At 34.9% G+C, this 14,968-nt stretch overlaps 1 pseudogene; it reads left to right on the plus strand.

The window, feature by feature from the left end:
* Positions 1 to 10,854: 10,854 nt before the first annotated feature.
* On the plus strand, positions 10,855 to 11,008 carry LOC129530447 (uncharacterized; annotated as a pseudogene).
* Positions 11,009 to 14,968: the final 3,960 nt, after the last annotated feature.

Here is a 14,968-nt window from a genome sequence, read left to right on the forward strand (position 1 = left end):
AAAGAAGTAAATTAAATAAGAATGCATTGCAAATACATTAGATTCATATCTAACATTATTGCTTTAGGAAATCGTTATCTTTCACCAAGAATACAATACTAATTGCATAAAAATCATGTACATACAAAAATAGTCTCCCGTTTTTCCAGGAAAAAAATCTGAGTATAAATTCTAGAGTAGTCAAGTTTCTTATTTTAATTATAATTTAAGTTTTGGTCATCTCATTTATTAACTCTCTAATTTGCATATGTAAACCAAGCAATGTTTTCAGAAAACCATTACAATTTATAAATGTAAGGTGCCATTATTGAGAAAATATATTCCTCCATGAGTGGACGTGTCCCTTCTCCCACCCACTAATGATACAATAATATAGACTCACTGAATTCTATTAGTAAAGTAATACACTGCTACAAACACTAATTCTCTTCTCCAAGTACATGTTGATTTTCTGTATACATGTGAGTTGGTTAGAATGCATCTGCCTTATCTCTAACACTCAACAGAAAGATGAGCAAGGCTTGGGGTTTAGGTGAAGGTCGACCATGCCTTTGTGCATCAAGTGATCTGACATATCCTCAGTTGCATGGATGTTTTGAAACCCTTCCTCAAAGGCTGCTGCTGCATTTGTGGCATCTTTTGCACTTTTGACAAAGTAAGGATAGTCACTGTTCTCACTGCATAAGCTTCACTTCTTCTATAAACACCTGCCATTTGAATATGCCAGTCTTGGAATCCAGAATCACAAAAAGAACGCTCTCGGGTTCTTCTACCTCTGCATAACTTATGAACTCTTTCTTCCAGTTAGTTAAGTTCTGGAACCTTTGTAAATCGCTTATACTAAAAGTAAGGAGACAACTCTCAGAATCTCTGTAAAATGGCATCCTCAGACTTTGCAATATCTCTTGACCTGCCGTGCCACATATGTGCATGGTAAAAAAAATGTCCATCCCTTTCAAATCTTATTTAAAATGTTCACATCTATTGCATGGAACAGTAGAGTATCAAACTTATTCATTACATATCTGTTCATAAATGAACTCCTCCCAATCCCACCATTTCCAAAGATAATTACTTTAAAAAGTGATGAATTTCCTTCCACTGTTCATCTCAAGGGCTTCAAGAGCCCTAGAAAATAAAAAAGGTTCCATAACATTCCTTTTTACCTACATATTCTTCTATATGAGTCTATGAATATCAGCATTTAGCTGAAATAAAACATAGCCCTAGGGAATATGTAATAATAAGACATTGTTTACTGAGCATGTAGCCATGAGCGGGCTACTATACTACCATGATTCTCTAAAACAACTAAAAAGGGCTCACTCTTCCCCTTTCTCAGGTCACAGTTGACTGTGAAGCTGGCACTTTAGCCTAAATGTCACATCAAAGCTCTTGTTATGAACAGTGATTCTATGATAAGCGCCTCTCTGCTCATACTAAGCTCCACTACAGTTTGGTTAGAGATGGATAAAAGACAAAAGTTTGTAGGTTTCTGAAACAGCAAGATTTATACTTTAGGGAGTATATTTATGAGAAATGTAATAGAAGTTAGTGTTGAGAGAGCAGAAAACTGTATAGTTATGTCTGGGCCAAAAAGAAGAGCAAGGTTGAAGCTGTACATTTTGATCCACGCCTGTAATCCCAGCTCTTTGGGAGGCCGAGACAGGTGGATCACAAGGTCAGGAGTTTGAGACAAACATGAAAAACATACTGAAACCCTATTTCTACTAAATATACAAAAATTAGCCAGCTGTGATGGCGTGCACCTGTAAACTTAGATACTCAGGAGGCTGAGGCAGGAGAATCCCTTTAACCTGGGAGGAGAAGGTTGCAGTGAGTCAAGATCATACCCCTGCACTCCAACTTGGGTAACAGAGAAAGACTCCATCACAAACAAACAAACAAGCAAACACAAAAACAAACTAGCAAAGTAGGTTTAGTCTTTTCACATAGTCCCACATTTCTTGGAGACTTTGTTTCTTCCTTTTTATTCCATTTTTCTAATCTTTTCTTCATGCTTTATGGCATTAACTTGATCCTCAATCTCTGTGCTGTGTTTTTCGGCTCCATCATCTTGTTCATGTTTTTCTCTAAAATGGTTATTCCAGTAAGCAATTCCCTGACCTTTTTTTTTGAGGTTCTTAGCTTCCTGGCTTTGGGTTAAAACATTCTCCTCTATCTCAGAAGAGTTTGTTGTTACCCACCTTCTGAAGCCTACTTCTGTCAATTCCTCAAACTCATTCTCTATTCAGTTTTGTTTTCTTGCTGGCGAGGAATTGTGATCTTTTGGAGGAGAAGGGCCATTCTCGTTTTTGGAATTTTCTGCCTTTTTGCCCTTGTTGTTGTTGTTGTTGTTTTATCTTTGTGCATTGATATTCCTTTGGTCTTTCACGTTGGTGACTTTTGAATAGTTTCTTTTTTTTTTTTTTTTTTTTTGGAAATCCTTTTAGTAGATGTTGATACTGTGCCTTTCTCTTACTAGTTTTCCTTCTAACAGTCAGGCCCTTCTGCTGCAGGTGTGCTGGACTTTGCTGCAGGTCCACTTCTGACCATTTTTGTCTGTGTATCACTATCAGAGAATGCAGAAAAGCAAAGATTGCTGCCTATTCCTTCCTCTGAAAGCTTCATCCCAGAGGGGCAGCCTCCAGGTGCCAGCCAGAGCACTCCTGTATGAAGTGTCTGTCAATACCTGCTGAGAGGAGTCCGCCAGTCAAGAGGCATGGGATTTATGGATCTGCTTGAGGAGACAGTCTGTTGGAGATCTGCAGCTTTCTTCAGAGCCAGCAGGCAGGAAGGTTTAAGTCTGCTGAAGCTGCACCTACAGCCACTCCTTCCCCCCAGATGCTCTGTTTCAGGGAGATGGAAGTTTTATCTATAAGCCCCTAAATGGGGCTGCTACCATTCTTTCAGAGATGCCCTGACCAGAGAGGAGGAATCTAGGGAGGCAGTGTGGCTACAGCAGCTTGGCTGAGCTGCAGTGACTTCCCAGTGGCTTTGTTTACACTGTGAAGGGAAAACCACCTACTCGAGCCTCAGTATTGGCGGGTGCCCCTGTCCCCACCAATCTGAAGCATCCCAGATTAACTTCAGACTACTGCACTGGCAGCAAGGATTTCAAGGCAGTGGATTTTAGCTTGCTGGGTTCCATGGACATGACATCCACTGAGCTAGATAACTTGGCATCCTGGCTTCTCCCCCCTGTCTAGGGAGTGAACCATTCTGTCTTTCTGGCATTTCAGGAGCCACTAGGGCACGAAAAAAAAAAAAAAGAAAGCTTCAAGCTAACTCAGTGTCTTCCCAAACCAATTTTTAAATTTTTAATCAAAATGTACATTTTTATATCTTTTTACAATTTTTTATTGCTTTTATAAACCTCGCATGAAAATTTATGTTTAGCACTTTTGATTACATGTTATAATGAAATTTTAGCAATTTTTAACTTTATGTAAAACGCGTTAAGTTGTTTTGTTTGTTTTTCCTGTAAATGGCAGTAACACTAAACCTTTCCCCTCGGTATAATTGAGTAGTATATTTGTACATTCTCGTACTTAACAATTAGCATTTCTGGGAAGCTGGATTTGCTATAAAGGTATCTTGAAAAATGTCTGTTTTGTTCTAGATGTCCCCAGACAATAGAAGAGACCCGGAATCCTCTTTATGAAAGAGGAAAGTTACACTGAGAAAGCACTACATGTCCCCAAGGTTTCCTCTAGCTTAGTCCTATTGGTCCTTCGAAGAACTGGACAGCAGGCTGGACTTTCTCCAGTACCAAGAGAAAGCCAGGAAAAGGTAGATCTTACCAGACGACTGAATTAGTGTTGTCTGTTGGATGTTCCACTTGGAATTGTCAAAGGGACTCCAAGACTGGAGCTATATGAGGAACAGAGAGTAAGAGAACGAGAGAGAGAGAGAGAGAGAAGAGAGAGAGAGAGAGAGAGACAAAGGGAGAGAGAGAGAGAAAGGGAGAGAGAGAGGAAGAGAGAAGAGGAAAGAGGGAGCCAGTGTTAGGGGTGGATTCCTGAGACTTGAGGGTTTTATAGACCTGGCCTGAGCCTTGCAGTTTCCTTCAGGTCATTTGTCCTTCTCACACAAACTGCTTGAAGAGTAAAATGAGAGAAAACGTGGGGCAGGTGGCCAGAGACTCTCAGGATCCAGGAGTTAACTTAGGATAAGCTGCCACTGCCCACAGCTTCCTGGGATCCAACGGGGCCTCTACCCCCAGCACTGGTCCTGGGTTTCAGCACCAAATGTAAAAATTAAAGAAAGAGGCGAGAAACCCAAAGGGCAGCATGACTGTCAACAAGGACAGGTTTATTTTGAATCAACCTGAGAGGGGTGGCTGGCCAGGTTAAGTCAGAGCCACACTCTCTTAACAGACTAAGAGATTTTCAAGATTCAGTCTCAGAGAGTTTATCAGTCTTGGACTGCTTCTGTGTCTCTTTGTTGTGGTTATCTGACAGAGAGAGCTATGGGTCTGTTTTCATACATCTTTCTGGAGTTGCAGGCATATTTCCCATGTCTGCTTCTAGCTTCCCTATCTTAGTGCACCTGAAGGGAAAGGAATGTGCTTATTATTTATAGTTAGAAGACAAGTGATTTCCTTGAAATGCATGAGGCTAAAAAGAGAGTTGGATGTTAAAGTGGTGATATTTGTTCAAGATGAAGGTGTTCCTCTTCTATCAATTTATAGTCAGGTAATTGCACAACTATTAGTTTTCTTGTTTGTTTGTTTGTTTTGGAGTAATTATATACTTAGAAGTAAATTCTGTTGTCTGTAAATTCAAATCAGCAAATTTATATGACTCTATTTGATGTAGTTGCCTTACACAAACACATGCTTTATATTATAGATACATTATAACACCTGTGAGTTTTAAAAGTTATTTTATGGGAAGGAAGAGTGATTTCTTGGCCCTCTGAAAAACAAGATTAAATTATTTTGTGTATTGAATATTCACAGTTATTAAGGAAATCCCTAAGGTTTATTTTTTTAAATTAACTTTTCATTAAATTGAAAGGTATTTTAGTAAAAACACTGTAACATAAAATTAAAATTAGTGATAATACAAATAACTAAATGGCTTTAATTATTCTGTTGAAGTTGTGGAAGTGTTGTTGTTATTTTAATTAGAGCAGCATACAATATCTACAAAAAAATTTACCAAAGCTCTTTATTTTCTCTCTCAAATAGGAATTTGTATTTAATAATTTTCTTTGTGAGATGTTTGCTCTTTGTAAGAACAGGACTCTTTATTCAAATAGAAGCTGTTTTGTAATCTTGATTCTATTACACCAATGAATACTTCTTTTTCACAGAAATGTAACAACTTGAACAAGGGTGATCAGTTACTAAGAGGAGTATTTAATCTCCTGAGAAGAAAATATACAGAGCATAGCTATTATAATTACAGAAATATATTTAATTGCTTGTAACATATGCCAGTTTAGGTAAGATATTTTCATAATTTTATATCAATTAGGTTTTTATTTTTAAATATTAAATGAGAAGCACATTTTAATCGTTATAATATGTAAAGCATCCTAAAATACAAGCAATATTCCATATACATACATATATATACATATAAATATATATAAATGCATCCCAAATCTGTGTAACTTTAATGTATTTCATGTATTCTCAGGTTATTTATGCACTTGTTTCATTTTTCTGGTAATCTTTAAGTTTAGATATTGTACCTGATGTTGTCTTTCTCTCTCTGTCTCTTTTTTTTTTTTTTTTTTTTTTTAGATGGAGTCTAGCTCTGTGGCTAGGCTGGAGTGCAAGGGCAAGATATTGGCTCACTGCAACCTCCGCCTCCTGCATTCAAGTGATTCCTCAGCCTCAGCCTCCCTAAAAGCTGGGACTGCAGGCATGCCACCACGCCTGGCTAATATATACATTGGCCAAGATGGTCTCTCTCTTGACCTTGTGATCTGCACATCTCGTCCTCCCAAAGTACTGTGATCACAGACTTGAGTCACCGTGCCCAGCAAATGTTATCTCTTAGTATTGCTTTTTGAAAACTACTGGCTTCCAGGTCATATGCCACACTATCTAAATCAGAATTTCTAGAACTTGGAAAAGGAATCTGTATCCTTAAGGGATCTTAATTGGTCATTTTGTTTGTCAGTTTAAAAAATGTCTTCTATGAGAAACTTAGAATGTATGTGTGTTTTTGTTAAAATAATATAAGTAAAATAAAAAGTGATAATGTAAATAAACAATTTACTTAAATTTTTTGTTGATGTTAACATAAATTAAGAAATGTGATTTTCAGTAAATCTCTCTTAGGGTAGCCTGATTTTTCTCACATCAACCTATTGCACAGTACTACTAAAGGCATTAATAGATTGTCAAAAATGTAAAACGAAAATATTTGTACTGTTTTCAGTGTTAGGGCAACATTTCAAAATTACTAATTTATGGATATAGTTAAAATTTAATTACTACTAAATTTTATATTTATATGTGATGTTGATAAATATTATGTCACACTTATATGAATGATTGACTCAGACAATTAGGATTTCACTTTATGTAACTTGTTAAAGTCACAAATATTTTACTATCAAAACTAAGTTCTATGGTCACACATTCCTTTAATGAAAGTGTTATTTTATTTACCTTCAAGAGGAAATAAATTTTACCCTTTACTCTTCCTGCTCTGATCATCTCTGTGCTTTCTTTTTTCTCATCCTTGCCTGACTACATCTGAGATGCTGGGATACTTTTAGTAGAGTAGCAGCATATATCATACAAACATAAATACAATATTTATTTTAAATGTAAAAGTAGAAAACTTAAGAACTCAAAAAAAATTGTTTTCCCCAATTTAACTTGAGATTTCAGTGGCTCATACACAACACATGATTGGTTTATAATATAACTTAAGTGTAATTTTAATTGACAAGGTTCATTATACATTTATACATCTTAAGGCATTTAGGCAGTGTGTTTTAGGTTTTTAGGAATTTTTGAATTTGAGGAAACTGAGTCAACACATTTGCAACACATTGTGTACTATTCCACGTGAGGCCCCAAAGGTACCCAAGAATCAAACATACTAATGTTTCTATGAAGAGAAATGAATATTCCCATTAAGGGTGAAGGGTACATGAATGAAGACTTAATAGCTTCCGTCAATTAAGTCTTTATTACATCAGAAATCAAATTACATACCAACCTTATTTTTAAAAGCCTTGCTTAATTGAGCATTTTGAATTTCAGATAAAGTGTTTTGAATCTGTCTTAATTATGATTTTGAAAATACAGTACTGAATAAACAGCCCAGGTGGGATACAAAGCATCATAATAAACAAGAAAAATACAAAGTGACCTGCTGCCTGTTGTAGGGAGTATATGACTTAGATTTGGAGGTAAAAAGCATCTTGCAGTAGAAAAGACTTGCTTTGTTAAGCTTTTTTTTTTTTTCTAAATAGCTACTTGGTACAGACTTAGTATTGACATAACTTGATTTTTAGCAATTATGTGCGATATTCAGTGTGACTTGATAAACCATTAGAGGATCACAAAAGGCATAAATTAGTAACATCTCACTGGCTATAGCATAGAAAGTTTCACAATAGACCACAGTAAGGAAGTATTCAAAATTATGTGTAGAAAAAGATTGTGGGTACTCTATGTTATGTAACTAACCTGCACGTTGTGCACATGTACCCTAAAACTTAAAGTATAATAAAAAAGAAAAACTGGCAATGTGGAAAATATGTGTGGACAGATTCATGAGCTCTTTATGAGTTACAATAGATAGGTGTTGGTAATTGGATATTTGAGGAAGTGGAATAGGAAAGCGATGTTAACACCTTTGTCTCTTGTGTGATTTGATATGCTGAGGGAATAGTAATGCACTTTACTGATAGAAAGAAAGGAATCTGTTTGCGCGGATTGCGATTTAGAAGCATATGGGAGATCAAATAGAAAATTTTAATGGGGACTTGCATACCTATGTCCAGAATTTGCAATCATCTAAAAGGATACATGTGTTACTACAGATGTAATAATGAAAAAAAGTCATAGAAAGGAATGTCATTGAATGGAAACTTTTTAAATAAATGTTAATGTTATCATGGTAGATAACATTAAGTTATCCAAAAACAATCCATAGCCTCTAAGTAGTTAGTTTAACTTGTATGTAAGAAGGAGAGTTTTGTTTTGTTTTGTTTTGTTTTGTTTTGTTTTGTTTTGTTTTTGAGGGAGTCTCACTCTGTCACCCAGACAGGAGGGCAGGAACACAATCTTGGCTCACTGAAACCTCTGCCTCCTGGGTTCAAGCAATTCTGTGTGTCAGCCTCCTGAGAAGCTGGGATTACAAGTGCTCACCATCACACCTGGCTAATTTTATATTTTTAGAAGAGATGGGGTTTCACAATCTTGGCCAGATTGGTTTTGAGAAAAATTATAATTTTAAAAAACTGTGGTTACACTCAAGACAGATCTTTAGCCTTCTTCTAGAATTCTTAGCTGTATCATCTGCAGTAAAATAAGACCAAGATTGGCCAGTTAGTTACCCAACTCTGCTAGGAGATTAAAAGTTTTATTGTTCTAGGATTTTAGAAACAAATCATACTATATAACTGAAAACTCTATACACACACGCCCCCACACACACAAAATCATACACAATTTTCACTCAATAGACATTATAATAAGCATACCAAAAACCTGATTTTCACTCAATAGACGTTATAATAAGCGTACTGAAAACCTGATAATAAACTAAATGTATTATAAAGCTGTAGAACACAATGATTAAAGCCAAATCATAATCTTAAATGTTAAACAACTGAAAATATTAGATTTTTAACAATTAAAGTTTTCTGATTGTTCTTTGGTCCACCATCATAGATTTCAAGCAGATTAATTAATGTTGTAAAATGATATTAAGCGTTTCTATCAATGGGGTTTAATTTATACCATTTAAAAATAGTTTGTAGTCTTATATTGTTTACTATGTAACTTCTTTTATTTTCTCTAAAGTAAGGCTAAATCACATCTTAACCTCATCTCATCCAAGGAAGTGATTACAGTAAAATTATACATGTCAGGTCAATGTGGAAAACAGTGAATGTAGATTAATGTGGGTTTTTTGCAAGAATTTAGTATTCTCCTTATTAAGATTAGCTTGAAATGTTTTGTGTAATGAATATTTAGTCTATTCAATAGGCGTTATTCAGATATATATCAACATCTGCTATGTACCAACCACTGTTCAAGGCAGCAGATAACAATATAGGCAAAGATAATATTAATCCAAATTGCATGTGAAAACAAATGATACTATTGATAATGTGGCAAATGATACGATTTTCACTTTATTATAATTTTTAAGAGAATAATACAATGAAATATGTACTGTAAGTGTTAAAAAAAGTCTATCCATGTTATTCTTTACCTGAAATAATTAGATTACACAAATTACCTTTTCAAAAGGAAACTTATATTATAAATGCTCCTATGGCAAAAAAAAAAAAACCTAGCTTCTGACTTGGAATATAATATTACTATATTAAGTAAACACATGGTAGAGATAAAAAAACAATTTTATTTATCTTTCATGGTAATGACAAAAAAGGTAGAAGTCTCTTTTTTTTTGCATTTTTAATATTGACTCTTAAGAAGAGTAAACAATTTTCAGTGTCAATATGTTGCAATTTAGCCAGACCTAAAAGAAAAATGACTGATTATTAGCAAATCAGGAAAATTTTATTGTTGCCATTGTAAATTGCTTTAGCCATCATGTGTGTGTTCTTACACCATTATAATTGAAATCAATTTTCTACTGCCAATTTATATTGCTGTTCTATAATCATGGGATTCTTGCTTTACATTCTTAAATGTTGTCTCTGAAAAATGAGTGAATACCAAACAAGTTTTTCTTTTTTATTCAAAAAGTTAGTCTTAAAAGGCTATTCCTGTTTAATAAAAATAATGAGGTGATTGGCATATGGTGATGCATTTCTCTAATCCCAAGTAGTTGGAAGGCTCAGGCAGGAGTATTCCTTGAACCCTGGAGTGTGAGACCTCGTTGAGCTATGAGCTATCATCATGCCACTGTAGTCCAGCCTGGGCCACAGAGCATAATCCTAAGTATAGAATAAAAAATAGAACTATGAAAAGTAATATAGCCTGACTGTTTTTAATTTACTTTTAGTAATGCATGGATAGTATATTTAGCCAAAACATTTTAAATTAGTAACATGCCAAGAGATCAGATGTCTTAGTCAGATTGCTAGCTAGCTCCTCAAATGGCTAAATATGTAATATTTGGCAAAGTGTTTCTCCTAACAGTAATTGATTTTTTAATTTGTTAAATGGATTTACTAATGCTACCCTCTTAGGGAACTAACTCTGATATTAATTAGATTACCTCAAAAACGTGTTACATATTAGGCAATAAAATATTAGCACATATTAGGCAATAAAATATTAGGCACATATTAGGCAATAAAATATTAGCTACAACTAGATATTACACATTATTTTCATCTGCTTATTTTAAAGCTCATAGTGCATATAATAAAATTCCAGCGACCGAAAATGACTGTTAGATACAATAAAACACTCTAAGAGTCATTATCAAAAATGAGCATATCAGTGTATAAAATGTATTGTAGTTTTATTTAACGGTTGTTTCATTGTTTACCATAGCGTTTTTTCTTACAATTTTGTGGAAGCCTGTGTCAGAGTTAAGAACTTTTATAGAAGAGAATAATCATGGATGATTGAAATTGAGATTTTAAGCTGATACTGAAAATTATTGTAACTTCTATTACATTTATAGTTGTATTTTCTTTCAAAGGATAATGGAAGTCTTAAAAAGAAAATGGATACTTCCCTGACAGGGGAGATACCTAGGGATCCAACTTCCCAGGGCAAGGCTGATCTATTGCACTCTGGATGTGCCGACCCCTGAGATTTACAAAATTGTGGGAAACTCAACTGCATAATTTATGGAAATGAAGGACTGTGTTTGCACTTTCACGTGGAAAAAAGAAAAAAACAGAAAAGAAAAGAAAAATGACTTGTTTAGCGGATGTAGAAACTTGAAACTAGACCATGTACTGGAAACAATTCAGTATGCCTACAAAAGTTGATCTCCAGCACAAAACAATAAAATATCAAATGGTTATTTCTTAGGCAGATCAAATAGTGTTAGGATGACCCTTGCAAAACCTTGCAAACTGAGTCCATATGAGGAGATGAGGGGCAGCACCCAAAGGAAGCAGATAAATCTGGGAAAAAGAGAAGTCATTGTTAAATGTGTAAGCCAATGATTATGTATTAATATTTCCCTTAAAAATACTTATTTTATTAAATGGTTAACATTGATTTCTTTGACCTTAAAAAGTAGGTTTTCTTTTGGAAACAACTGGTGTGAAATGGTCTAGAAATTATATAGCTAAAATAATTCAGATTTTTCCCTGAATTATAAATCATTTGCAGGAGTTGTGAAGATGTTAAAGATGCCAACTTTTTTGCATTTCTTAAAAGTTTATTCTAAATGAAGAAAATTAAATATAAAGTATAAAGTTACTTTCATAATAAAATTGTCAATCTTTTTACATACTTTGAATTTGAAGCCAGATAATCAAGATTCCTTAGATGAGCACTAAATGCTCTCCAACAGAAGATGCTACATTATGTCCTCATCCAACAGGCTTTATGTATCAACAGGTAAAAATAAATACACACATACATACATAAACTTTTTATTTTTCTTTTTCAAACTCATTTTGATCTTTACTTATATGGTTTTCGATTTTATTTTCTTACATATTTGGTAACATATCAGCTGTGACTTCAAATTAAGAAAAAAATTATCGAAAGAAATAAAGGTTATTCAATTAGGAAAAGAGGAAGTCAAATTGTCCCTGTTTGCAGATGACATGATTACATATCTAGAAAACCCCATTGTCTCAGCCCCAAATCTCCTTAAGCTGATAGGCAACTTCAGCAAAGTCTCAGGATACACAATCAATGTGCAAAAATCACAAGCATTCTTATATGCCAATAACAGACATAGGGCCAAATCATGAGTGAAATCCCATTCACAATTGCTTCAAAGAGAATACAATACCTAGGAATCCAGCTTACAAGGGACGTGGAGGTCCTCTACAAGGAGAACTACAAACCACTGTTCAATGAAATAAGAGGATACAAACAAATAGAAGAACCTTCCATGCTCATGGGTAGGAAGAATGAGTATCATGAAAATGGCCATACTGCCTAAGGCAATTTATAGATTCAATGCCATCCCCATCAAGCTACAAATGACTTTCTTCAAAGAATTTGGAAAAACTAAAGTTCGTATGGAACCAAGAAAGAGCCCACATTGCCAAGTCAATCCTAAGCCAAAAGAACAAAGCTGGAGGCATCAAACTACCTGACTTCAAACTATAGTACAAGGCTACAGTAACCAAAACAGCATGGTATTGGTACCAAAACAGAGATATAGACCAATGGAACAGAACAGAGCCCTCAGAAATAATGCCACATATCTACAACTATCTGATCTTTGACAAACCTGACAAAAACAAGAAATGGGGAAAGGATTCCCTATTTAATAAATGGTGCTGGGAAAACAGGCTAGCCATATGTAGAAAGCTGAAACTGGGTGCCTTCCTTGCACCTTATATAAAAATTAATTCAAGATGGATTAAAAACTTAAATGTGAGACCTAAAACCATAAAATCCCTAGAAGAAAACCAAGGCAATACCATTCGGGACATAGGCATATGCAAGGACTTCACGTCTAAAACACCACAAGCAATGGCAACAAAAGCCAGAATTAACAAATGGGATCTAATTCAACTAAAGAGCTTCTGCACAGCAAAAGAAACTACCATCAGAGTGATCAGGCAACCTACAGAATGGGAGAAAATTTTTGCAATCTACTCATCTGATAAAGGGCTAATATCCAGAATCTATAATGAACTCTAACACATTTACAAGAAGAAAAAAAAACACCACCAAAAAGTGGGCAAAAGATATGTACAGACTCTTTTCAAAAGAAGACATTTATGCAGCCAAAAGACACATGAAAAAATGCTCATCATCACTGGCTATCAGAGAAATGCAAATCAAAACCACAATGAGATACCATCTCACACCAGTTAGAATGGCAATCATTAAAAAGTCAGGAAACAACAGGTGCTGGAGAGGATGTGGAGAAGTAGGAACACTTTTACAGTGTTAGTGGGACTGTAAACTAGTTCAACCATTATGGAAGTCAGTGTGGCTATTCCTCAGGGATCTAGAACTAGAAATATCATTTGACCCAGCCATCCCATTACTGGGTATATACCCAAAGGATTATAAATCTTGCTTCTTTAAAGACACATGCACAGGTATGTTTATTGCGGCACTATTCACAACAGCAAAGACTTGGAACCAAGCCAAATATCCAACAATGATAGACTAGATTAAGAAAATGTGGCACATATACACCATGGAATACTATGCAGCCATAAAACCTGATGAATTCATGTCATTTGTAGGGACATGGATGAAGCTGGAAACCACCATTCTCAGCAAACTATCGTAAGGACAAAAAACCAAACACTGCATATTCTCACTCATAGGTGTGAATTGAACAATGAGAACACATGGACACAGGAAGGGGAACATCATACACTGGGGACTGTTTTGGGATGGGGTGAGTGGGGAGGGATAGCATTTGGAGATATACCTAATGTTAAATGACAAGTTAATGGGTGCAGCACACCAACATGGCACATGTGTACATATGTAACTAACCTTCACTTTGTGCACATGTACCCCAAAACTTAAAGTCTAATTAAAAAATTGTATCAAGCACCTACTAGAAAAAAAAAAAGAGAAAAATTATCTAGTACAGGTTTGGCAAGATGATCAGAAGAAGAATACTTTAAGTGTGGTCATGTTTTATTTTACCCTTGTGATATTTTCTTTGTCAATAGGTACTACCTTGTCATAGTTCATAAAAATTTGTGATATTTCAATAAGAGCATAAAGTAATTTATTTATTCTTTCTCAAAATCCAGAGACAGCAAAAATTAACCATTTTATGGGCTTTAATACAAAGTTTGCTAAAAAGCAAACACTGATCAAAATATAAATAAACACCATTTATGAAAACTTCTAAGTTAAAATGAATATTTTTGTTAAAATTTTCTGGGAAGATTAGCCACAACGTAAGTAATGCAGCCTTCTCTTTTCTTGTCTTATCTTTTTTCTTTCTCTTTCTTTCTTTCTCTTTCTTTCTTTCTTTCTTTTCTTTCTTCCTTTCCTTCTTTCTTCCTTTGTTTTTTCTTTTGTTCCTTTCTTCTTTCCTTTCTTTCTTTCTTTTCTTTTTTTTTTTTGATGGAGTTTCACTCTTGTTGCCTGGGCTGGAGTGCAATGGTTGTGATCTTGGCTCACTGCAACTTCCACCCCAGGAGTTTAAGTGATTCTCCTGCCTCAGCCTCCCAAGTAGCTGGGATTAAATGCATGTGCCACCACACCTGGCTAATTCTGTATTTTTGGTAGAGACAAGGTTTCACCTTGTTAGCCAGGGTGGTCTGGATCTCCTGACCTCACGATCCACCCTCCTCAGCCTCTCAAAGTGCTGGGATTATTTTGAGTCATGGCACCCAGCCAGGTTAATCATTTAAAAGATTTTAGTGTGCTATAACATTTAGCATGACTTCTCACCAAGTTCATGTAGCCAAAAATTGGAATTACCTAAATTACAGCAGTTGTCCAGAGTAACAGCTCTATTGCTCAGAAACCTTATTTTTTATAACCAGAAAAAATCAAAGATGGGAAAAAATGTAAAAAACAAGCAGATTTTAATTCTACACATTCTTCACCTTTAATGTTTGATAGCTTAATTTCTTGCTGAGATAAAGATATTGCCATATTTTTAATAGAAATTCTTAAATATTACAACCAATATACACACTTTTCATATGTCACAATGTT

Source organism: Gorilla gorilla, chromosome Y (genome assembly GCF_029281585.2).
Source record: "Gorilla gorilla gorilla isolate KB3781 chromosome Y, NHGRI_mGorGor1-v2.1_pri, whole genome shotgun sequence".
NCBI classification, from domain to species: Eukaryota; Metazoa; Chordata; class Mammalia; order Primates; family Hominidae; genus Gorilla; species Gorilla gorilla.